General features: G+C 45.0%; 1 protein-coding gene across 1 annotated transcript in view; it reads left to right on the top strand.

The window, feature by feature from the left end:
• The window catches only part of ARID4B (AT-rich interaction domain 4B), a 160,029-nt gene that overhangs the window by 17,331 nt on the left and 115,459 nt on the right, over window positions 1-27,239 (top strand).

Raw genomic sequence — 27,239 nt, 5'->3', positions numbered from 1 at the left:
TCATTTCTTTATACTACCTCCAAAGTGTACATTTTCAGTTTGCTTCAGATTTGTATTGACAAGGAATAACTGCATTGTAGGAGCTGTTGTGAAAGCTAGAGGTTTTGATATCAGATCAATGGACAGTTGGTGCTTTTTGGACCCAAAAAGGCATCTGATTTGCTTTTGGTATCCAGGAGGCAGTCAGGCTTTGGATGCTATGGAATGGTTGCATCCCTTCCTCTTTAGGGCAGAGCTGGTTTTTAAATTTGAGAGGAGTGGGTTTGACTTCCTCACGCCACCCACCATGGACAGGATCAAGCTACACTACTTCAACATATGCACCCCTTTCCACTGTCTGCCACTACATCCACTAATGGCATAAGTCTAATTAGAGTGGTGATTCAGCTAAAATAATCAGTAAAATGGTTAACACTGAATCCTGACAACACTTTTTAAATAGTAGAACTCAATTTAGTTGAATAGGAACAGTTCACGTCTCTGTTTCAGACTAGCTATAGACTGAGACATCACTTTATTGGTTGCGTTCAGTTCACTTTTTGAAGCCTGTCTTCATAAGCCCCAATGCATAGTTTAAATGGACACTAAGGGCTAGATTCACGAGGGTGACTTAGGTGCCTGACTTTCACTTTAGGTGCCTAAAAGTCTAATATTTAGGTACCACTAGCATTCACAAAACCACTGTTCAGCGGTTACCTAACCCTGTAGGTGTGTAAGTTTCCACTGGTAAAGTCATGGAGGTATCTAAACTTCTGCCAGTATGCATGTGCAAAACCACCTACATTCTGATGGAGTTGAGCAACTTGTGTACTAAACCCCAGAAGGATTCTTAAGCTAGCATTCCCCTTCATATCTCACCTGTGGGGCCTGATCCAGTAGACATGCTCTGAACACCCACAAGACAGGGAAAGAGATAGTGGTTTGTCACACAGGTGACTACTGCTTTGCCTCTGTGGAGGTAGACGATAAAGAGGGGAATGGACTGCTAGCAACCTCCAGTTTAACTTCAGCCTGTGGGACTAAATCAACAATAGATTATTGACAGGAAGTAGAGTGGGTTGGGAGAAGAGACGCTCATATGTATATACCAGGGGTTGGCAACCTTTCAGATGTGGTGCGCCGAGTCTTCATTTATTCACTCTAATTTAAGGTTTTGCGTGCCAGTAATACATTTTAACATTTTTAGAAGGTCTCTTTCTATAAGTCTATAATATATAACTAAACTATTGTTGTATGTAAAGTAAATAAGGTTTTTAAAATGTTTAAGAAGCTTCATTTAAAATTAAATTAAAATGCAGAGCCCCCTGGACCGGTGACCAGGACCCGGACAGTGTGAGTGCCACTGAAAATCAGCTCACATGCCGCCTTCGGCGCATGTGCCATAGGTTGCCTACCCCTGCCTGGTATATACTCTTGTTAGATTTCTGCAATTTAGGAATATTACTGTTCCTCATACGTGTTTTACAGAGGAGTGCTGTAGATTTAAAAAAAAAAAAAACCCCACACCTCTTCCCCAAACTAAGACTACTGCTATTTAAAGGTGGCATTGTCAAAATTGAATTAGATCCAGTTATCTCTGTTTACGATTATGCAGCCTGATGATCCATGCATGTTTTCCTCATGAGACATAGTACTGGCAGATATTTCCATTAATCTGGGCAAAGCAGGAGTGCATTGCAATTACACAGCCTCCCACTGCTGGAAGTCTTGCTTCAGATCCTGATAAAGTCCAGTTTGAAAAAGTTTAGTGATCTCATCCTGGTTTCTCGTATAGGTTTGTCTAGACAGAACTGGCTCACTGATTGATAATATGTTCTGAGAAGAGTAATTTCTGTGACCCTGGGAGTTGTTGCCAGTCAGGAGTAAAGTGTAGCATTGGGTCTATCTATAGTAGACAGAAATGGTACCGTTTATTTTGTGGCACCCACATCTAGCTGGGAGGACTTTTGTTTCTTTCCCCCTCCCAGATCCAGCAGGCTGCTGTGAGGTATGTGGAAGACATCTCCATTACTCTACCCCTCTTTCTTCCTGTTTTGAGAATCTCATGGATCTACTCATATCTTTTACCCAGCAGGGTAAATTAAGATGATTATCTGTTTCACTGCTGCCCACAGGGTTATGAATAGGACCTGTGGAACAGATAAGAATCCTCTTAATTTCAGTCTGCTTCTGATGCTTAGAAAAGGACAGAAGCTCTGCCTATAAGATCAGGAAGATCAGTGCATCAGTTTGTAGTTGTGAAGATAACCCTTCCTAATGTAAAGGTTAAGCTTTCATTAAAGATTAAAATTCTGCAAAAGTTGATGGCTTATGGCCCCACACTTGTTAGGGAAAATGTTGCAAGTAGAATCTTCAGTATCTATGCTAAAGGTCAATTCAGTTGTGACCCCAAAATTAGTCTGTCTCCAAAAGTTAAGCTATAGGTCTCTAATGCCAACCATCCCTGTCATAGGTGTAGTGATAATTTAAATAGGCACCAGTCAGACTAAACTGTTTGCCCTCCTCCTATATCTTGTTTGGATATCCTCGGATTTCTTACCATCTCTCTCCTACTTTTTCCTGGGATCGGAAACTGAACAATTAATTGAAGCAAAGCTATTAAAATTTGATTTTTAATGTAAAGTCGTTTTTTGTTCTAAATATCCCATTTGTATTACAGTAGCAGTTAGGGGCCCTCAATTAGTGATGATGGCCCCATCATGCTATGTACTGTTGCATATATACCATAACAAGACGGTCCCTGCCCCAAAGTGCTGCTGGTGAAAGTGGGTGGGCATGTGGGAGAGGAGAAGCAAAGGCTTTGCTTAAGGACCATTCTGAATATGAAGAGTGGTTTGTGGACATAACTAATATCGATACTAAGAGCAACAGTTTTAATTGCTGTTTTCTCAGAAATTTTCCTTTCAACCATGTTGAGGTTAGACTAATGCTCTGTAAAAAGTTAAAAGAATATTGATTTGGGCTCAGTTTTCCATTCATTATCTAAATAACTTTACAGGATGGAAGCTGGCCTCACTATGTGTGAAATGATATTACAAAAAAAAGTAAAACTACAAGTAAAGATCAGTCTAGACAAAAATAATCTATAATCTGATTAAGGTGTTATTGTAAGGTTTTGATCCTTTACTAGTCAGGTAGTTCTTTTCTCACTGCATTTCATGGGATTTGTTACTACCTAAACCTAGTGATTAAAAGCTAATAAATGTAGCAGTATGTAATACAAATGGTGTTTTCTTTAGCTGTTTTATTATATATTATTCTGGGTTTGTTAAAAATAGAACTACTTTTTACACCACATGGGATTTTCGTTTTTTTTAATGTAGACTGCAGTAGAGCCAGCTGAATAACAAAGATTTCAACACAATGCCATAGGAGGTGAATTAGGTACAGTAACTCCCCACTTAACGTCCTCTCGCTTAACGTTGTTTCTATCATGGAGATATACCTATCTCATAGAACTGGAAGAGACCCTGAAAGGTCATTGAGTCCAGCCCCCTGCCTTCACTAACAGGACCAAGTACTGATTTTGCCCCAGATCCCTAAGTGGCCCCCTCAAGGAGTGAACTCACAACCCTAGGTTTAGCAGGCCAATGCTCAAACCACTGAGCTATCCCTCCCCTCTCTTACGTCCCTGCTCAATTATAGAACATGCTTCATTTAAAGTTATGCAATGCTTCGCTATAATGTCGTTTGGCTGCCACCCATCAGCTCCCCTACGCACACCCCCCCCAGCGCCTCCCACCCGCTGGCCGACCCCGCGGATCAGCGCCTTTCCCCTCCTCCCCCCGCCTCCTGCCCGTGGCAATCAGCTGGCTTGCGGTGTTCAAGAGGGAGGGGGGAGAAGCGAGGACTTGGCATGCAGGCTCCCCCTCCCTCCCCTGCCTCCCGAACGCCGCCAACCAGCTGATTGCCGCGAGCAGGAGACAGGGGAGGGAGGGGGGAGGAGCAAGGATGCGGCGTGCGGAGTAAAGGGGGAGGAGGGGGGAGAAGAGGTGGGTTAAGGATGGGGGCTTGGGGAAGGGGTGGCATGGGCGGGCCGAGGTTTCCTATAGAGATCACTCTTGGGATGAGAGCTCAAAATCCTCTGCATAGCAGTGGCAGGAAGAGACTATTCTCTCTCACCGATCTCAACACTCAAGATGAGGGATTGTCACATAATTTCCTTTTGACCATCAAAGGCTTTGTCCCACTCCCAGAAACAGGTGGAAATATGGAAGTAGTAGCCCTCCAGAGACCATCATGAATGGTCCAAAGTCCAGTTTAAGAACCTCTGATTTAGTAGATTAGCTGTTTGTTCGGAGGGGTTCAGTCTGTTGGCTAGTTTACCTTTGTTCTTCAGTTCAGTCTCTTGTTTGGGACATTAAGGGATTCATAGCTGTAACTGTGGCACAGTGGAATCCAGGAAAGGCAAACTTTAAGGGCTTTCTATTGCTGGGTCAAAAAACTATTAATTAATTTTGTCTGAACTACAGGGCATTTGCCAGAGTTGTATGACTTTAACATTTTTCCACTGAAGGCTGAAAGGAATGGATAATGCTTCATAATTTCGATGATCAGAAGTATAAAGCTACTTAGACCTGAAATGAGGATCTGAGCACATCTCTGCCCCAGCATTCTTAAATTTATATTGTGCCATTATCTAAGGAAAAATCTATATATGGATCAGCTCAAAATGCCTTCAGAAAGCTTGAGGTTGGTTGACCTACAGATTTTAAGCCTTAAACATCTTTGTTGACACTAAAGAAGAGGAGGAAGGGGAGGACTCATTTTAGCTCTGCCCAGTTCCACTCCTGCTTGAACAAGAGACATGAACCCAAAGATAAGTCAGTGAGGAAGGCATCTGCTTGACCAAGATAGTGTGTTTGTGCTGTATACATTAGATCCAACAGGGACTAAAACTGAGTGACTGGCTTGCCTGTGCCAGTTCTGAACCTTCCAGAAGACTGACTAGAGAGGGTGTAATACTGAAGCATGATATTAGGCTTTCCATTTTGTTCTCTCTTCCGTTTCCTGGTAGGACTCTCTTATTAGACTCAGAAGGCTCTGCACAAATTTAATACCTGGAAGAAATTCTTATTGAAAGAGCCTTCTTAGAGGTAAATCATGGCATCTGAGGGCTGAGGCGTAGGCTTATGTAGAGATCTTAGACTTGTGCTCTGTTGTCTGCCATTGGTCCTGAGATCGGGTGAAGGAGTTTAAAGTCCCTTCCATTTATGTTCTGCAGTGACTTGCACCAAGGATCTTACCTCCCTGGCCTTCTCTAATGATTTGGGGTGGATTTACAATTTTACCATATGCCTTTGATTCTTAGGCCTCATAGATCTATTCTTGGTGTCAGCCACCTATGGGCAAATCTTTAAACTACAAACCCAACCATATTATGCCAGGCTACACCAATTAAGTATTGAAAGGATCCTATGTTACTGTTTGAGAAGACTAAGCCCATTTGTAAGTATAGGTGGTCAACATTTGGAATTTCCATCCCATAGGAAATGCCAAGATTTTGACATTTCTTTTTCCCAAATGGGACAAAGTTGAAATTGTGGAATTGTTAGCAAAACAAAATATTGCAAAAATTGTTCCTCTAATGCACTAACAAGTGAAAATGAAGTGTTTTGTCAGTGTGACAGGGTTGGAGTAGACCCCATCCAGTGCGGGCTGAGTGCACCCCATCTCTCTTAGGGCATAGAGGTGGGAGGTACTTAACCTACATCTGTGCCTCCTTAGTCCGAGTCAATATACTCGCCCTTCTTAGCAGGGCAATGAGGCCTAATGGCCAAAGTAGATGTACTCTCCCCTAATAGCTGGGCAGTGCGGCCCAATGGCCAGGGTCCATATATTTGCTTCAGTCGGCAGGGCAGTATTCACCCCTCTTAGCAGGGCAGTAAGGCCTTGTGGCCAAAGTCAGTACATTTGTCCCTGGTAGCAGGGTAGTGAGGCTCAGTGGGGAAGGGGACCACCACGCACAAAAAGGGGGGTGGCAGCCCGGGTAGGGGGGTCCAGGCCTTACCTCTCCACTGGACCCCAGCCCAGGGCCATGGTAGTGGCAGGAGCGTGTGCCACTGAGTCAGCGGGTGGGGGGGGGGTTCCAACCAAAACATGCTGACTCCAAATTCCAGTTCACTAACCAGGCCGCTATCTAATTCCCCATGGCTGCTTCCTACCATAGTTCCCACTTCTGTAGTCTGGGCATCTCTGCAGTCCCCAGCAACTCCGGACTCTGCGGGGCCTCCATAGGTAGCTTGGTATCTGCCTGGGTTGCGGCGTCTCCAGCTCCCATGGCCTCGGGCTTCGGTTGATCCTTGGCTGGAGCCAGCGGCATACCTCCTTCTTCCCTGGCGGTCAGCCACAACTGAGCTGAGCTGCTCCCTTTTATACTAGTGCATTTGGAGCAGTGTTTCTCAAACTATTGTACTGGTGACCCCTTTCACATAGTAAACCTCTGAGTGCGACCCCCCCGTTATAAATTAAAAACACTTCTTTATGTATTTAACACCATTATAAATGCTGGAGGCAAAGCAGGGTTTGGGATGGAGGCTGACAGCTCGTGACCCCCATGTAATAATCTCGCAACCCCCTGAGAGGTCCCGACTCCCAGTTTGAGAACCCCTGATTTGGAGCATGCCCAGTAGAGTTGAGAGGATGTGGTTTCCTCAGCCCACAATGTAGGGTTAACCCTTCCCTGTCCAGTTCGGGGCCGAGTGTGCCCCGTCACAGTCAGTTTTCAGGGAAAATTGACAATCAGTATGTGTTTGAAATGTTTAGATTTTGTTGAATCAGCATTTTCCAACTAAAAGGTTTCCCATTGGAAGGTTTTCCACTAGCTCTATTTTTAAGTATCATACGCCATGACACCTATGGTTATAAATCTTGTGGCATACTCTACTCAAAAGCAGTCTAAATGTATTCAACGTTGTATTCCATCTTGTTTTGACCTAGAGGGACCAGAGCATATGCAACTCGATTGAAAGCCACTTCAAAAGACTTGGCCAAGGTGTCAAACTGAAGGTTGCTAGCTAGAGCTCAACTCATACATTTACACAGCATTACTCTTGACTTACTGGCTAAGTCTTACTTCAAGGATGTCCAGTTTAGGAGAGCAATTAAAAAGGGACTGTCAGTTTGAAATCTAATAAAAAAAAATGTTTCTAGTTATGTGCTTGTGCCAATTGCCTCTACCCAATGTGTGGCATTAGGCTCTGTTTTTAAAAGTTGAAAAGTGCTGCTGGGGGATTGCATGGGGCAGTGAAAAAGAAGTGATTAGTAAAGCTGATTACAGAAAGTAGTGTCACATCCACAATAAAATTGGGAAAAAAGGAATATTCATCTTTGTTGAAGTAATCTTGGTTGTTACTGTAAGAGCTGCACAATTCAGAGAGAATGAAGATATGTCCCTTTATAAGTTATAATCCTCTATCTCTAAGGGCTTGTCTATACTTACGCGCTGGTTTGGCGGCAGGCAATCGAACTTCTGGGTTCGATTTATCGCGTCTTGTCTGGACGTGATAAATCGAACCCAGAAGTGCTCGCCGTCGACTCCGGTAATCCTGCTCAGCGCGAGGAGTACGCGGAGTCGCCGGGGGAGCCTGCCTGCTGCGTCTGGACTGCGGTAAGTTCGAACTAAGGTACGTCGACTTCAGCTACATTATTCACGTAGCTGAAGTTGCGTACCTTAGTTCGAATTGGGGGGTTAGTGTAGACCAGGCCTAAGAGTGGGGTTTCCTACAGACAATACTCAAAGGAGAATATATTTTTGTCATCACCTTCATTTATTTAAAATCACTTTTAGTCCTTCCGTTCTTAAAATAATGATAAAGAATGCTAGGATTTAAAATTCTGAGATTTTAAAAGTCTATGTAAAGTTGAGGATATACTGACCTGGAGCTAAACTGCTTTAAGCCTATTTTGACTCAGAAGTGGAAACTATAAATAACTACATCATGATGCTTGACTGCTCGAAGTATCACAACAGTATTATTAACAAAACTTTTCTGTATTTCATTCTTAGAATAATTCCATGTTAACATGACTTCTGTACAAAGCAGTTGTGCCTTGTAACTTTGAGGCTTACCGTATTTTTACACTAATAATGGGTCTTGAGACATCATCATATTATATCATTAGTTTCCCCATCAGTTTTACCAACATTATAGATCAGGGATCTGCAACCTTTGGCATGCGGCCCGCCAGGGTAAGCACCCTGGCGGGCCGGGTTTGTTTGTTTACCTGCCACGTCCGCAGGTTCAGCCGATCGCGGCTCCCACTGGCTGCGGTTCGCCGCTCCAGGCCAATGGGGGCGGCGGGAAGCGGCGGCCAGCACATCCCTCGGCCTGCGCCGCTTCCCGCCGCCCCCATTGGCCTGGAGCGGCAAACTGCAGCCAGTGGGAGCCGTGATTAGCTGAACCTGAGGACGCGGCAGGTAAACAAACCGGCCCTGGCGGGCTGCATGCCAAAGGTTGACGATCCCTGTTATAGATAGTTCTAAACGGCTAGTTTACATTTCACTATTTAGAATTGTCCAGGATGACAACGTAGACTAGACAGTTTCATATTCTCACACAATAAAGTAGCACAAAGTTTAGGTTGCAAATACTACTACCGTATGTTGAATTGAGTCATTTTTCACAGTAAAAAAATTGTATATATTTTTTTAAACAATGAAACATCGGGCCTAGACAACCTATCCCCTTTAACAAGTGAAGTGTTATTTATACTACCACGTCACAACACGCAAAAGCTGATAAAGCAACTACAGAGAAATTTACCAAGTTATGCTACCAGATTTTTAAAAACACTAAGAAAAACACATTGATATTCTAATCCTCCTATAATGGGATGCCCTAGATTTAGTGGTAGCCACGTTATTGCAGGGATTACATTTACCTATGAATATAAGGAAGAGAGAGTCTGATTTGGCCTGTATAGCTGGGAGGCAAAGGGGTGAAGGGTGTTTGCTAGAGTTCAGCTTCTTAAAGCTAAAGCAGTGAACAGATTGTTGCTAAGTAAAGTGTTTGTAGTGTCTTTTCAAAACTAGTATTATGATAAGGTCTCAATTCTAAACTGAGATGCAGCCACATGTGCACTGCCTATCTGTCTGCTACTGCTTTGAACTCATTTCTAATGGGTGGAGGAATAAGATTTGATGTATATTATCTCACATCCAAAAATTATAAAGCTTATCTCCTTTGCTAGAAAACTATAGGATGGTGGGTTCATAATCATTCTGAATATTTTAGAAATGTTAGTTGGTTAGAAAATAATCTTATTAGATCCTTTGGTACAAAACTCTTCAGGAGCTTTTAAATTTTTTTTGTAACAACCCCAGCACTTTACTTGGTGATTCAATACTCATTCAAAATTGAGAGCAAATTCCTTCGATTAAGGTTTGAAGGTACCATCATGATCTGTTAATCTGAGCTACAGATTACTTAATGCCTTTTGTGTCTAGTGCAATAATTTGTGGTTTAACATTTTAGAAAGACATCCATTCTTGATTTAAAGACTCCAAGTAATGGATAAATTTACCCCACCCCTTGGTAATCTGTTCCATTGGCTAATTACCCATGCTGTTAAAGTTTATTTTCAGTTTGAATGTTTTAACTTTGCACCATTGGATTCTTCTGTCTTTGCCTGCTAAATAGTCTTCCAGTATCATTTCCCGCTCTAAGTTATTAGAGTATTGCTCCTAGGGGAATTCTGTGCCAAAAAAAAAAAAAAAAGATTCTGCAAAATTCCATATATTTTATTTGTCAGAATAACATAATTTTTTACACCAGTTTCAATTATTTTGGTAATTTATTTCAAAATATCTGTCAGCAAGTATGTCTGTAACAATACAGACAACAAAAAAGATTCCCCCAGGAGTAGCGAGTTTAAAAAAAACCCTGCAACAACCCAGTTCCTGTTTCTCTGTTATGCTTTTGTTGGGTGCCTCAGTCTGGGTGTGTCACATTTGCCAGTTGGGCACCTCTCAGAGGAGAAAACTGTCCCTCCAGTCTCAGACACCCATACCCCCTACCTTCCAGAGCCCATGGATCCACAGAGAAACAGCTTGATGCTGGGTCCTGGGCTTGTACAGAGTTTCCTGCATGCCACCTCCTTCTTTCAGGAAGTGCTGGGAACTGCAACTGCCTGGCACCCTCCAGCTCCCCCTCCCCCTCTCCCCAGCAGTGTCTGTTTTTGCAAGATGGAGAGCTGGGTTCTTCTGATCCAGCAGCCCCTAGTGGCAGCCAGCAGCTGTGCAGCACCAGTTCTGCGGGGGGAAATGAAATTCTGCACAGAATATTAATTCTGTGTAAATTCTGCATTGTGCAGTGGCGCAGAATTCCCCCAGGAGTAGAGCATGATCAAGCACCTTTTAACCTTGCTTTCAATGAACTAAATAAATTGAGCTTCTTCATTTTCTCATTGTAAGATATTTTCTAAACTCATTCTTTTAGCTTTTCTGTGACCCTTTTCAAGTGACATCAGAACTGTGTACTATACTCCAATAGTGGTCTGACAGGTGCTACCAAAAGGTGTTTAAAAAAACAAACAAAGCCAAGCCATCACCTTCCTACTCCTACTTGATATTCCTGTTATACATTAGCCCTTTTAGCCACAGCATTGGAGCTAGTGTTGAGCTGCTTATTCACTATGACCTTATGGGGCTAGTCTACACTTACAGCACTGCAGCTGCAGTGCTTAGTGCAGATGCTACTTACGCCTCCCTGAGAGGTGGTCGCTATGTTGACAGAAGAAGCCCTCTGTAACAGGGGCTTGGGTGGCTGGCTGCCTAGTGGTGAGATTGCCTGGCTCTCAGCTCCCTGTGGCTGTGTGGCCTTAGCCTTTAAGGCTGGGGAGAGAGGGACCTTGGCCCTCCCTCTCCACCAGGTCCCAGCCCAGAGGTCTGGATTGTGCCTTGCTGTGGTCCCAAGCTCCTTCGGGCGTGGCAGCCACCAGCTGGTGAGGATGAGCCCCACAGTCTCCCTGGGGCATTGGTTCTCAATCCATGGTCCACTTGCAGCCTAGTCAGCACACAGCTGCGGCCCATGTGACATTTTCAGGGCCATACAGATAGTATATACATAGTGTGGATGCGGCCCACATAACACAGAGAGCGCTGCATATGTGGCCCACAATGGTAAATAGGTTGAGAACCACTGATCTGGGGTTTTCCTCAGTCAGTTATCTCCCATGCTGGAGATTTCTTCACAGTCTCCCTTAGCTGGGAAACCGGTGCTTACCTCCAGGTGGCTGCCCTGGCTGGCAGGCTTTTTCTCTGTCCCTGCAGGCTGGGAGACAGCTAGTTCCTGCCTCTTCACCAGTCAGCCCTGAACTAAGCCAGGCTCCCTTCTTTTACCCCCCTCTCCTCCAGGCCTGGCATTGGCTGCGGATATAGTGGAGTGGGGCTAGCTGGGCCCAAAGGCATTCTTTAAAACCCTGGCTTTTCTGGTTGGCAGTTTCTCTGGTTCATCACATCCTCCCCTCGACAGAGTGCTGTCTACACCAGGAATTAGACTGGTGTAACTGCATCGGTCAGGGGTTTGGAAAATCCACACCCTTGAGCGATAGTGTGGACCAGGGCTAAATAAGTTCAGATGTGCATTAAGTCCTCTTCAGAGTCACAGTATGGGCTGTATCCTGGAAAGCAATAAATATAGCCTGCATTCTTTGTTCCTAGATATACAACCTTCCTGATTTTTAAAAAGTCCTTTGGAAGTTTGAACAATTAATCCCTTCAGATTTTCAGTTTCTGTGCTAGAGGTTGTAGTCTGTTTCAGACCTTGTTAAAACTGAAAGAGGTCATTCAAATTTTTGTGCTAGAGAAGAAGCCTGATAAACTCCTTCAAAAAGGAGCTTAGAAAAGTCAGGTTAGGTAGTTATCTTATTCTTCTGTAACAGTTCATCTTTAACATTTAACCAAGCTATAACTTAACTCAGTTATATGCTTCTCTTGAAAACAGTATATAAAAATGCAAAGTCAGTCAAATTTGCTTTTTAAAACTTTATTAAAAATGTCAGTTGGTTGCTATGGAAATGATTGTGACTTCAAACAGGATTATGGAATGGAGGTGAGGATAGAAACAGCAAGAGCAGTAATTCAGAATATCCTGCTTTCATGCAGAGTCTTTAAGAATACAGAACAAGAGAAGAGACATACAGACAGGATTATACAGAAGCAGGATTATTTCTAAATAGAGCCATCAGCAGCTCTTAAGTGTTTGATTCAATAAAATGTTTGCTTTCTGTGGTGATACGTAATAGTAATTATGAAAATACAATTTTCTATCCAAGGATTTCAAAGTACTTTGTAAACATTAATGAAGTCTTGGTAGCCCTGGAGATAGGTATGTATTATACCCATTCTACAGATATGAAAGCTGATGCAGAGAGTAGAGACTTACAGTTTTACAGGAAGTGCATGTCAAAGCTAGGACTAGAATCCAAATGCTTTGTTTTCTGGTCTGGTGCTCTGTTACTATTAAACTGTCAGATTTGTTTTATGCTAACTAGAGTACCACATCAAATATCAAAATCTTCAAAGCCGTAAGATGAGAAAATTAAATACAGTTTGAATTTGTGAGTAATCACAGCAGTTAAATTCCTGAATTTTAGAGAGCGTAATTGATCCTTGATCCTGACCTGGCTAGATTGATTTAAATCAGCAAGTAGGAAACTATAATTTAAATAATAAATTTTCATCTTGTTTTGCATATGTACCTTAGCTGCTTTCCTAAAGAAAAGTTGATTCTCATTATTAGCATAACCATCAAAACATGTTTTGCAACAAAATATAGCCTTTACACTAAGTTTGGTACATTTTTGCTAGCCAGGAGGATATGCTACACACTGTAAGCAATTCTATAGCTTAATATGTTTGTTTAGATTTTTAATTTTTGCGTTTTTAATGTAGAAAATGAGACATTTCTCATTTATTAGTATTAACTTGTTATTTGTGTCAAACTGCACCTGGATTGGAAATGAAATTCAATTAAATGCGCAAACAGCATTTTAAAATGGTTATTAGTTAAATAAGACTACCTTAATGTGCTGCAATTTATTAATGTTTTTATTTAAAACTGATTTATTAAACAGAGGAAGTATAATCTGTAGTGAATTGAATTGATTGTTTCTGGTCACCCTGTCTTTCAAGATTTTAGAAGTAGTAGTTCTCATTCTCACACTTCATTTTTATTCAGAGGATTGGAAGAGAGGAAACAAGTTTTCCTGCTTTTCAGCTCCCAGTTGGTTTCTCGACTTTGTATGAGCTAGTCATTGAACTGAACTAGTTGAGTAAATTGAAAAGAAAATGTCCTCTCTGCACCTGAAGAAGACGCTACTACTGTCAAAAGCTGGTTGACTCTCATCTCTGGTTGGCACAAGATGAGGGAACAATGAAAAAGATGCAACAGCTTGTTTAGGGGGATAGTATCAACTTGAAATAGTTTAAAAAAAGCCCCAAATCTTAATCTTAGTTTCAAGTGTCATACCTGCTATGAAGGAGCTATGCCAATTTGTGACTTAACACTTTTTTAAACAAGTGTTTGTCACCACTGTTGCTCTGTGAAGGTTACTCACACACAGGGTATGTCTACACTACGGGATTACTCCGAATTTACAGAATTCGATTTTTGGCAACCGATTGTATAAAGTCGAGTGCATGCGGCCACACTAAGCACATTAATTCGGCGGTGTGTGTCCATGTACCGAGGCTAGCGTCGACTTCCGGAGCATTGCACTGTGGGTAGCTATCCCATAGTTCCCGCAGTCTCCCCTGCCCATTGGAATTCTGGGTTGAGATCCCAATGCCTGATGGGGCAAAAAACATTGTCGCTGGTGGTTCTGGGTACAGCCTCACCCCTCCCTCCGTGAAAGCAATGGCAGACAACCGTTTCGCGCCTTTTTTCCTGGGTGAACTGTGCAGACGCCATACCACAGCAAGCATGGAGCCCGCTCAGCTCAAGACAGCAGTCATGAACATTGTAAATGCCTCGCGCATTATCGTGCAGTTTATGCTGAACCAGGACCTGAAAAACCAGACGAGGAGGAGGCGGCTACGGCAGTGCGGCGACGAGAGTGATGAGGAAATGGACACAGAATTCTCTCAAACCACGGGCCCCGGCGCTTTGGAGATCATGCTGTTAATGGGGCAGGTTATAGCCATGGAACGCTGATTCTGGGCCCGGGAAACAAGCACAGACTGATGGGACCGCATAGTGTTGCAGGTTTGGGACGATTCCCAGTGGCTGTGAAACTTTCGCATGCGTAAGGGCAGTTTCATGGAACTTTGTGACTTGCTTTCCCCTGCCCTGAAGCGCCAGAATACCAACATGAGAGCAGCCCTCACAGTTGAGAAGCGAGTGGCGAAAGCCCTGTGGAAGCTTGCAACGCCAGACAGCTACTGGTCAGTCGGGAATCAATTTGGAGTGGGCAAATCTACTGTGGGGGCTCCTGTGATGCAAGTAGCCAAAGCAATCACTGAGCTGCTGCTACCAAAGGTAGTGACTCTGGGAAACGTGCAGGTCATAGTGGATGGCTTTGCTGCAATGGGATTCCCTAACTGTGGTGGGGCGATAGATGGAACCCATATCCCTGTCTTGGCCCCGGAGCACCAGGGCAGCCAGTACATAAACCCCAAGGGGTACTTTCCAATGGTGCTGCAAGCACTGGTGGATCACAAGGGACGTTTCACCAACATCAACGTGGGATGGCCAGAAAGGGTTCATGACGCTCGCGTCTTCAGGAACACTAATCTGTTTAAATGGCTGCAGCAAGGGATTTACTTCCCAGACCAGAAAATAACCGTTGGGGATGTTGAAATGCCTATAGTTATCCTTGGGGACCCAGCCTACCCCTTACTGCCATGGCTCATGAAGCCATACACAGGCAGCCTGGACAGTAGTCAGGAGCTGTTCAACTACAGGCTGAGCAGGTGCAGAATGGTGGTAGAATGTGCATTTGGATGTTTAAAGGGTCGCTGGCGCACTTTACTGACTCGCTCAGCCAAACCAATATTCCCATTGTTATTGCTGCTTGCTGTGTGCTCCACAATCTCTGTGAGAGTAAGGGGGAGACCTTTATGGCGGGGTGGGAGGTTGAGGCAAATCGCCTGGCCGCTGATTACGCGCAGCCAGACACCAAGGCGATTAGAAGAGCACACCAGGAAGCACTGCGCACCAGGAAGCGCTGCGCATCAGAGAAAACCAGTTTCATGACTGGCCAGGCTACGGTGTGAAAGTTCTGTTTGTTTCTCCTTGATGAAAACCCGCCCCCTTGATTGACTCATTCTCTGTAAGCAACCCACCCTCCCCCTTCGATCACAGCTTGCTTTCAAAGGAAATAAAGTCACTATCATTTAAAAATCATGTATTATTTATTAATTGATTATAAACATAGGGAGAGAACTGACAAGGTAACCCGGGTGGGGTTTGGGAGGAGGGGAGGAGGGAAGGAAAAGGCCACTTCAAAAGTTCAAAATAATAACAGCCTTTTGCTTGGGCTGTCCACTGGGGTGGAGTGGCAGGGTGCACGGAGCCTCTTTCCCTCCTCCCCCCCCCGCCCCCCCCCCGCGTTCTTATATGTCTGGGTGAGGAGACTATGGAACTTGAGGAGGGCAGTTATACAGGGGCTGCAGCGGCACTCTGTGATCCTGCTGCTGTTCCTGAAGCTCCACCAGGCGCCGGAGCATGTCCATTTGATCCCGCAGCAGCCCCAGCGTTGTATCCCGCCACCTCTCATCTTGAGCATCCCTCCTCTCCTCACGCTCGTCCTTCCTGGCCTCACGTTCACTGGCAGCTTTCCTGTACTGTGATATCGTGTCCTTCCACTCATTCAGATGAGCTCTTTCATTGCAGGTCGATTCCATGATCTCAGAGAACATTTAGTCTCGCGTCCGTTTTTTTCGCAGCCTTATCTGAGATAGCCTTCAGGATGGAGGAGGGAGGCTTGAAAAATTTTCAGCTGCGGGAGGGAAAAAAGGGAGAGAAATATTTAAAAAGATACATTTTACAGAACAATGCTTATACTCTTTCATGGTGAACAACACTATTCACATTACATAGCACATGTGATTTCGGTACAAGGTCGCATTTTGCATCTTAATATTGAGTGCCTGGGGCTTTGGTATTAGAAATCACAGACGCAGGTCCGGGCAACAGAATTCAGCTAGCATGCGGCCATGGTAAGCCATTGTCTTTCAGCTTCTGCAAACTTCATAAAAGCAGTGCCCTCCTTTCCCACATACCAAGCAAAGCCCGTTGAGTGCTGCGGTTTTCCTGTTAACGTGCAGCAGCAGAAACCAAACTAACCCTCCCCCTCCCTCCAGTTCTCTGGGATGATCGCTTTGCCCTTCCCCCCACCGCGTGGCTGGTATCAGGGAAGATTAGGGTGACCAGATCACCCAGGTCAAATATCGGGACGCGGGGGGGAGCAAAAAAAAAAAAAACTGCGGCAGACCAAAAAAACAACACCCCCCCCTTCCTCCTCAAGCGCTGGAGGGAGGCCCCAGAGACACAGGGGGAGCACGGGGCCGGGGTGAGTGAGAGTCCGGCCTGGCCCCGAGCGCAGGCAGGACTCAGTCGGGCGGTACCTGGAGGGAGAGTAGGGGGGCGACCCGCGGGGACAGGCGGCGGCTGTTCTCCCCACCTGGGCAGCGGGACTCGGGAGCAGCCGCTGCTGCAGCTCCCGCTGCCGCGGGGGGAGGAAGCAGCCACTGGCCAAGCTCAGTGGCTGTGGCTCTGGCGCCCGTGAACCCCCCCGAGCCCGGGCCTGCTGCGGGGACCCAGGGGGCACGCTGCGCCCAGCCCCTGGCCAGTCGCGTCTGGGCTGGCTGCCTAGCTGGTGCAATCCCGCGGGCGGCCCCGGAGTGGGGGCAGCAGGCCCCAGCACCCCTGTCCCCCCAGGGGAATGAATGGGGCTGGGCTGCCGATGCCTCCGCCCCGGGGCCGCTGCGGGATTGCACCAACTGGGCAGCCAGCCCAGACACGACTGGCCAGGGGCTGGGCGCAGCTTGCATGCTGCTGGGTCCTCGCAACAGGCCCGGGCTCGGGGGGTTCGGGCCAGAGCCACAGCCGCCGAGCGCCATGGCCGCTTCCTCCGGCTGCGGCAGTAGGAGCTGCAGCAGCGGCTGCTCCCGAGTCCCGCTGCCCAGGTGGGGAGAACAGCAGCCGCCTGTCCCCACGGGCCGCCCCCCTACTCTCCCTCCAGGTACCGCCCGACTGAGTCCTGCCTGCGCTCGGGGCCAGGCCGGACTCTCACTCACCCGCGCTCCCCCTGCATCTCCGGGGCCTCCCTCCACAAGCGTTGGAGGGAGGAGGAATGGCGTGCTTGGGGAAGAGGTGGGAATGTGGAGAGGGAGTCAATGGGGGAAGGAGGGGGCGGAGTCGGGGGGGGGGGGGCGCGAGCCCTTCCAGGCTCCGGATCCTTTGCTTGTTTGTCCAGTGTCCCGACCTAACATTGGGACAAACAAGCAAATATCGAGACAGTCCCAATAAAATCGGGACATCTGGTCACCCTAGGGAAGATCCCTGTTAGCCAAACGCAAAAAGCTCAGCGCCAGTGCCCCCCCCCACCCTCCCCCCTCCACACACACACACCGCTTGGCTAACTGCAGGGAAGGATTTCTTTTCAGCCACAGGCAAACAGCCTAGTAGGAACGGCCACCTCTGTCCCCTTAATTAAATTCCCGTATTTCAACCAGGTTACCCTAAGCGATATCACTCTCCTGAGGATTACACAGCAAGATAAAGAACGGATGCATGTCTGTTTGCTCACGCAGCAGCCCCAGCGTTGCATCCTGCCTCATCTTATCTTCCTGACGCCACCTCTCATCTCGAGCGTCTCTCCTCTCCTCACGTTGGTCCCTTCTGTCCTCACGTTGGTCCCTCATGTCCTCACGTTGGTCCCTCCTGTCCTCACGTTCACTGGCTTCTTTCCTATACTTGCAAACCGTCTCCTTCCACTCATTCAGATGAGCTCTTTCACTCCTGGTGGATTGCATGATTTCTGCAAACATCTCGTCTCGCGTCTTCTTTTTACGACGCCTTATCTGGGATAGCCTTCGGGAAGGAGGAGGGAGGCTTGAAACATTTGCAGCTGCTGGAGGGAGTGAAAAAAGGAGAGAATTTTTTTAAAAGATACATTTTTCAGAACAATGCTTATACTCTTTCACGGTGACAAATACTATTCACATTACATAGCACATGTGATTTCTGTGCAAGGTCGCATTTTGCCTCTTAATATTGAGTGCCTGTGGCTTTGCTGCTAGAGATCACAGACGCAGGTCCGGGCAACAGAATTCAGCTTGCATGCTGCCATGGTAAGCCACTGTCTTTAGGCTTCTGCGCCCTGCTTTCCCACATACCAAGCAAAGCCCGTTGTGCTGCAGTTTTCCTGTTAACCTTCAGCAGCAGAAAACAAGCTAATACCCCCCCACCATCCAATTGTCTGGGATGAGTGCTTTATCCCTCCCCCCACCGCGTGGCTGGTATCAGGGAAGATCCCTGCAGGAACCAAACTAACACCCCCCCCCCCCCCAACCCGCCATTAATTCTCTGGGATGAGTGCTTTATCCCTCCCCCCACCGCGTGGCTGGTATTAGGGAAGATCCCTGCTAGCAAAACGCGAAAAGCTCTGGGCCAATCCTCCCCCCTCCCCCTTTGCACTTGGCTAAATGCAGGGAAGGATTTCTTTTCAGCCACAGGCAAACAGCCCAGTGGGAACGGCCACCTCTGTCCCCTTAATTAAATTCCCGTATTTCAACCAGGTTACCATGAACGATATCAGTCTCCTGAGGATAACACAGTGAGATAAAGAACGGATATTGCTTGAATGCCAGCAAACACTGGGACCATACGCTGCCAGGCTTTGTCATGCAATGATACCAGATTACTTGCTACTAGCATGGCGTGGTAAAGTGTCCTACCATGGAGGATGGAATAAGGCTGCACTTCCCAGAAACCTTGTGGCAAGGCTTTTGGAGTACCTCCAGGAGAGCTTCATGGAGATGTCCCTGGAGGATTTCCGCTCCATCCCCAGACATGTTAACAGACTTTTCCAGTAGCTGTACTGGCCGTGAATGCATCCCAAGTCCTCAGGGCAAATTAATCATTAAAAAACGCTTGCTTTTAAACCATGTTTTATATTTACAAAGGTACACTCACCAGAGGTCCCTTTCATGGCTTCATTGTCTGGGATACCGCCTTGGGAGGGTACTTCAGTCAGGCTGAGAAAAAGATCCTGGCTGTTGGGGAGAACGGAGTGCTGTGTGCTCTCCGTAAGCTCATCGTCGTCGTCCTCCTCCTTCTCCTCATCTTCCCCGTCCGCAGAATCCTCAGGCATGGCTAAGAGTACCTCCTCCTCGGAATCGACGGTCAGGGGTGGGGTAGTGGTGGCGGCCCCCCCCTAGAATTGCATGCAGCTCAGCGTAGAAGTGGCATTTCTGCGGCTCTGACCTGTTTGCTTCTTTGGTTTTCTGGTATGCTTGTCTGAGCTCCTTAACTTTCACGCGGCACTGTAGTGAGTCCCTATTGTGGCCTCTCTCCATCATGCCCTTGGAGATTTTTTCAAATGTTTTGGCATTTCGTCTTTTGGAACGTAGTTCTGCTAGCACGGAATCCTCTCCCCATATAGCGATCAGATCCAGTACCTCTGGTACGGTCCATGCTGGTGCTCTTTTTCGATTCTTGGACTGCATGGTTACCTGTGCTGATGAGCTCTGTGTGGTCACCTGTGCTCTCTACGCTGGGCAAACAGGATATGAAATTCAAAAGTTCGCGGGGCTTTTCCTCTCTACCTGGCCAGTGCATCCGAGTTCAGATTGCTGTCCAGAGCGGTCACAATGGTGCAGTGTGGGATAGCTTCCGGAGGCCAATACCGTCGAATTGCGGCCACACTAACCCTAATTCGAAATGGCAATGTCGATTTTGGCACTACTCCCCTCGTCGGGGAGGAGTACAGAAATCGATTTTAAGAGCCCTTTATGTCAAAGTAAATGGCTTCGTTGTGTGGACGGGTGCAGGGTTAATTAGATTTAACGCTGCTAAATTCGACCTAGACTCGTAGTGTAGACCAGGCCAAAGGAAACAACAGTAGAACCTCAGAGTTACGAACTGACCAGTCAACCACACATCTCATTTAGAACTAGAAGTACGCAATCAGGTGGCAGCAGACACCCTCCCCCCCTCCAAGCCAATACAGTACAGTATTTTGTTAAATGTAAACTACTAAAAATAAAGGGAAAGTTTTAAAAAAAAGATTTGACAAGGTAAGGAAACTGTTTCTGTGCTTGTTTCATTTAAATTAAGATAGTTAAAAGCAGCATTTTTCTTCTGCATAGTAAAGTTTCAAAGCTGTATTAAGTCAGTGTTCAGTTGTAAACTTTTTGAAAGAATGACCATAACGTTTTGTTCAGAGTTAGAAACAACCTAGATGTTCCTAACTCTGAGGTTCTACTGTATACAGTGAAATTGACTATGCATCATGTTAGATACAAAGTTCAACAAACTGCATAAATGTAAGTAGTCTGTTCTAGTAATACGTGTTTCCTGAAAAAATTATACTTACAATAACAGGAACAATTAAGTTGATGTCCCTTTTTAGCTACGTTGGATAGTTGTAACTGAGGTTCCCACTAGAGTTACTTGAAGTATAAACAGCAATAGTCAACTATTCAGTGTAGTTTTGTTGACTGAGGCCCTGATCCTGCAGTAAGTTCTGTGGGCAGTTCTCTTGTGTGGAGCTTGCTGCAGTTGTACTTAGCTATGAAAAAACTGAAGAAAGTTTTCCCCTCACAAGCTGGTCTGTCTCAAAACTCTTGAAGGCAGTACTTTAAGCCTTGTCCGTTTCTAATGTATGGACGCTTTATGTGGTGACAGTGAGAAGACTGAAAGTTTATTAGGAGAGCAGTAAAATAGTTTGTGTTATGAGGAAGAATTAATCAGATTTGGCCTGTGTGTAAGACAGTTGTAGACAAGTTGGAGTATATTAGGGCAGGTCCACACTATAGTTGATATAACTTACATCACTCAGGGGTGTGAAAAAGCCCCCTCACCCCCCACAGCGACATAAGTTTCACATTGTCGACACTGGCACTATGTCAGCAGGAGAGAGAGACGAGACATAGCTTCTGTTTCTCGCAGAGGTGGAGTAATTATGCTGATAGGAGAGTGCTTTCCCGTTGGCATAGTGCGTCTTCACCACAAGCGCTACAGCGGCACTCCTGCGCTGATGTAGCGCTGTAGTGTACACTTGCCCTTAGAGGTTCAGATGTGAAACCAAATGTAACTTGCAGTAGTGCAAGTAGTAATATTTTTTTATGTGTTGGGTGTTAGAAGTGAAACTGTACTTCAAATATTGAGCTAGATGTAAGGGGTTAAGATAGAAATCACTGGATTAAATGGTTATTTGGATTTACAAGTGTTATCCAAAAGAAACTTGAACACCTGTTTTTCAGGGGAAATAGCCTTTATCATCACTCTGTTCAATAATCCGTCATCTCAAGCTAATCAGACTCAGTTGCATCACTTCAGCAGCATAGAGTCAAAATAGCTTAATAATTAGCCATCTCTGAAGAGGCAGTGGTTGAGACTGAATAGATCATGCTTACATTCTAACAAGTCTCAGTAAAACTAAGTTAAATGCTATAGTCTATCTGAATACCGTAAGCAATCTGCTGCATAAGAAAACATTTAATTTACCAATAGGGGGTAGAGATCTGAATCTGATGCAAGATGATGGATTCCCTGTAACCTTCAAAATTATTATTCATTTGGACAATTGAAAGATCTGATTTAGTTGGGGATTGAGTGACTGCTAGAGCTGGAGGCAGGAATTGCACAGTTGACTTTTGCTCCTCTAAGCAAACCTTGCCTCATATCTTGCTGTATTCTCTTGGTTTTGAACCTCTGCTTTCCACTATTCCATTTTTTTTAAATACTCATGGATTGGGGTGGCTAAGGAATGCTAAAATTTGAAGAATAGGTAAATGCAGCAAGTGCCAACTCAGCTGCAGCATGGGTGCAACCGACTTAAATTGTGGAGGACATGCAGGGCATAAGAAGGCTTAACACAGGGGTGGGCAAACTACAGCCCGGAGGCCACATCTGGCCCTTCAGACGTTTTAATCCGTCCCTTGAGCTCCCGCTGGGGAGCAGGGTCCGGGGCTTGCCCCACTCCACGCGTACTGTAGCTCCGTGCAGCTCCCGGAATATGTCCCCCTTCCGGCTCCTACACATAGGGGCAGCTAGGGGGCTCCGTATGTTGCCCCCACCCCAAGCGCTGGCTCTGCAGCTCCCATTGGTCGGGAACTGCAGCCAATGGGAGCTGCAGCGGCAGTGCCTGTGGACAGGGCAGCATGCAGAGCCACCTGGCCACGCCTCTGCATAGGAGCCAGAGAGGGGACATGTCGCTGCTTCCGGGACCTGCTTGAGGTAAGTGCCACCCGGAGCCTGCACCCCGACCCCCTCCTATGCCCCAATCCCCTGCCCTAGCCCTGATCCCCCTCCTGTCCTCTGAGCCCTTTGGTCCCAGCCCAGAGCACCCTCCTGCACTCCAACCTCTCATCCCCAGCCCCACCCCAGAGCCCGCACCCCCAGCTGGAGCCCCCCCCCCCCCCGCCCCAGTCCGGAGCCCCCTCCCACACCCTGAACTCCTCATTTCTGGCCCCACCCCACAGCCCTCACCCTCTCCCACACCCCAATCCCCAATTTTGTGAGCATTCATGGCCCGCCATACAATTTCCATACCCAGATGTAGCCCTTAGACCAAAAAGTTTGCCCACCCCTGGCTTAACAGGTTCCTCGAAAAGTATTTTAGTTTAAAAAGTTATTGAGGAATGCAGTCTTTTCTGCTTGATTTTGACTTTAGAAGAAAATCAGGCATGTCAAGCTTGGTCTCCCCCCCTCCCCCCCCCGCCCCCCACTTAAACTTCGAGGACCTGTTTGGGGATCTAGGCATATTTGTGAGCCCTTTTCAACAGCTCAACTTTCATTCTTTTGGCTCTTCTGAAATAATTTCTCTAAGTTATCCAGTCATACTCTTCCAGGCTAGATAGGACCTGAATTTCTAATGTTAAAAAAACTAAGACTTTCAAACCTCCTTTACATAACAAGTACAAGAATTTCCAAGAGCCCCCCCCCCCCCCCCCCGCCTTGCACATTACCTTTAAAGCTGCAGAGCCGGCTTTCCTACTGAGCATGTCTGCTACGTTTGTTGGTTTAATGCTTAATCTTGTTTCTGTGTGGCTTGCTCAGAACATCCTATGTGGTGTGTGGGGTACAATGAGGAACACAGATTAGGATATAAATTATATAATTTAGGTGAATATATAAAGCTCTTGGGAATCCTGAATAAAAGGCAGCATACAGAAGTAATAATGACATGCCACAGACTTTAGAGTCATTCAGATCCAATAATACTATGCAATTTTGCGAGAAGGTACAGTGATGATCTCATCCCACATAGCTAAAGAGAGCTGACCTCATTAACAGTCCCCAAAGAAGCTATGTAAGAACAAAGTATCACTTACTTTTGTTCTTCAAATACTAATTTTTAAGTGTTCCTGTTTGTTCTGAAGTGTTTTCAAACCTTTAGCTCCTCCATCTCATTTGAAAGATCAGAACTACAGTGCTGGATTGATGTCTAACTGTAGGAGAGATGGATTCTTCTATGGCATGGGCATCTAACTGTCAATCCTATGACGCATAATCAGTTTGAAGGCTGAAGCTGAATCACTCCAAAAGTATTGTTGGCTGCCAAAGAAAATTCAGCCACTGAACTGGTAGAAATTGCTAACAGGTCACCTAGAGACAGCTTGTATTTAAGTGGTAAACCAGCTTTAACAGCACTAACTGCCCCCTTATATATACAGGGACTGTTTTCTTCAAATAGACTACATAACAGTTCATTTGAATTTGAGGAACTAGTGAGCTAAGAGAGCAAAGAAGCTAGTCTTCCTATTTCAATTAACGAAGAATTAAGACCTAGATAAAGCTGCAATATTCTAGAAAGCCTAGTGGGTAACACTAATTACAAAAGTATTTTCTTCTTGGTCATTAGTTTCTCATTTTATTTTAAAACTGATCAGTGGTTTTGATGCTGGTCAATTTTTCTGCAAAAGAAGCAATGTGTTGAGGATCAAAGAATACCATAGTTGCAAAATTACTCCAGGTTTGTTTATATTGCCTAAATTAGTATCATACATGTCAATCCCACTATGATGATGCACAAGACTGACATAGGAAGTTTTTAACTTGCTGACAGAGCTAGTCCTGCAGTAAATATTCACTCTGCCCTCTTTGGGCCCCTAGAGCAGATTCCTTTCTGAGACAATGTGGAGTGCCTCTTTTAATTAGTCTTCACCCACCTCACTTCCTTGGTTAGTACCATTAGTTTGTATGGCTGAGGTTGATTTTTAAGTTAACCCAGATATGGAAGTGTGGCACTAATGAGCAACAGGAAGAAATCCACATATACCACCATTGTTATAAACACACACACACTGTACATTTTAGCACATAGATAATCCCTGAGCTGTTGTGCATTCTCAAGTCCTCGATTAGCAAAATAATCATAAATTCAGTGTTACTTTTCCTACTGTATCCACAAGCACAGATCCAACGGCATATTACAAGCACAGCTCCAGCAGGCCCTTGGGCCTGTGCTCGATAAGTTACTCTCCACAGGCCATCAGTCATGAAAAGCCTTGCCTGCAGCTTTGCCCATCAATCTCCTTAAGAGGACACATTTAGTTTAACTACAATCCTTACTTAATCTAATGCAGTCCCTGGATTTCTCGCTGATCCCAGACAGAAAATATAGGTGTTTCCTGCTGCAGCAGCTATACTCTGGTTTCAGTCAGTGAGTTAGAGAAACTTCTGGCAGACAGCTTCCAGTTTCAGGCTCCTCCTATCAGACAGCTCTTCTTAAAGTGACAAAACTTGTAATAGGTCATTAGTCATAACACTTCCCAGGGCTGGTGGCAATTGCATAGCTATTTAATACATTGTTATCATAGAATTTATTTATTTAATTTGATAGTTTTTAATGAACTTTTTATAAGCCCAATATTCCTCAAGTACCTTAGTTTTAACAAACAGACTTTAGAACCATTTCTCTTTTATTTAAAGAGACTTCCATTTTGTCACAGAGGTGCATCAATGTGTACTGCTGTTACTTTGGGAAAGTTGGATTATCAGGTCCATGCTGAGAAAAATAACTCCACATAACTATCTGGTCATAACAGTTGTCAAAAACAGTTATAATTACTTATTGCAGCACACCTAGCATATCTCACACAGAAGTCTTTCCTACATGTGAGTGTGTAAACTGGGAAAGTTCAGCTGAGTTTCTCTTTAATTCTTCTAGCAGGAGTGGGATTCCAAGTGTTTCAGGCTTCACACTGTGGCCCCTGCATTTTACACTGCCCTCTGGAAGGCATGACTCTTGCAGCACCTGTCACTGTGCTGCCACAGCTACTCCTAAGAACACTCACTGGGGTAGAGGTGGAAAGGATTCTGAATGCCATGGGGAAACAGTCTGCAGTAATTTGGGCAAGCTTCCCCTTTGAACTTGAGGGCTGAGGAGAGGGAAGCAGGTCCCCACCAGATTCTGACCTCCACCTATAGCCAATGATTGTAGTGTATTGTTCATTTACTGTGTGGTTATAATTAACTAACATGTTATGTCATATATAATTATTGTATGCTAAATAGAGTTAAACTTTAGGATTATAGAAGTATAAGATTGATCAGTATGTAGAGGGAATAAGCTTATTCCTTAATTAACACCTGGGCACACTACAAAATACAACAGGGTATCAGGCAACAAACCCTTGCTCTTGTTCTAATCTATGCACAGCATAGGGGACTCTGAGGTTAGGAAGGAAGTGAGTGAGCATGCTGTGGAAGTGGCACTCCTCTCTTCCTCAGTATGTCGAGAACTGCATGGGGGCTTAGGGCCTTAGTTAATGTTAATATGGTGATATCAGTATGCCTCAATAATATTCCTTCAATAGGGTTATTTTACCCAGTGAAGGGAAATGATGCTTACTACAGTTAGTCTTCATTAATTATACATCTGTTGGTCCCTGTAAACAAGTTCAATGTTTATTGGTCAGCAGTGGGTACACAATATTTAATACTTACAGCACTTTCTATGCATAAAGTGCTGTACACATGCTAACTGATCTTCAGCACAAATATTTATCTCAATGGGTGACTATAGGCCTGAATCCCTAACTAACAGAAGCTTTATGCTCTACAGACGGTGAGCTTTCAAGATTGTGAAATAATTAGCCAGCTCACAAGCATGCCAGAAAACTTCTTGTGACTGGTTAAAATGATGTGTCCTACTCCTGTTAAGAGAAGATCTGGGGGAAAAATTTTATTGGTGTCAGTATTGCAGAAACAGGTGATTTTCATAGGAAATCAAGTTTATATAAAAGAAAGGCTTGGAATATGGAGAATAAAGTGTATTGAAAGTATTCATGACACATGCTTGAAATAATGTATCAGTTTAAGAGGAAGTTTTGAGACTAATCAGTGCCATAAAATGTCTATTTTAAATAGTGAGGAGTTTAAGGAATGAATGTTAATTTAGTGAGCGTAGTAGGCATTGAACAAAAAGGTATGTTATATCAGAGACCAGTGCCCCGTTATAAAGTGCCCCTTGAGGTTTTGTAGGTAAGGTTGAATTGACTTTTTCTCTTGAATCAGGGATTCATCCACTTCTGTATAAAGAATTCAGCATATCCTCAAATTATAACACTTACTGAATATATAGAATGTGTTATGTATTTGTGGCTTAAATGCTAAAGGTTCTCTTCTAGCCCCCAGGGCTTCAGTCTGGCTCATTCCCCAGCACACTGAATATATAGAATGTGTTATGTATTTGTGGCTTAAATGCTAAAGGTTCTCTTCTAGCCCCCAGGGCTTCAGTCTGGCTCATTCCCAGCACACTAGGAATTTATATTTTTAAGTTCAGGTTCTTTTCTGGGGATCAGTAGAAAAAAGATCTTTGTACCTCTTGCTCCAAGAAGGTAGATTAGGTATGGTAGTCATATGTTCCCAAGACCTTCCACTGGAATATGTGGAATGGCCATCTAACTGATATAGCAATAGCTGATGTCAGTAGCATGTGTCTGCCTATGTGTGTTCACATTGGATAGGTTCAAGCATGGGTAGTCATGTAGATTCAGATGAGACCTACAACATTTCCATAAATTAATCTTCTTAGTCTGATAATTACCTTTTTAAGTTAGG

Source organism: Emys orbicularis, chromosome 3, assembly GCF_028017835.1.
Source record: "Emys orbicularis isolate rEmyOrb1 chromosome 3, rEmyOrb1.hap1, whole genome shotgun sequence".
NCBI classification, from domain to species: Eukaryota; Metazoa; Chordata; order Testudines; family Emydidae; genus Emys; species Emys orbicularis.
This window is presented reverse-complemented; position numbering and strand designations above follow the sequence as displayed.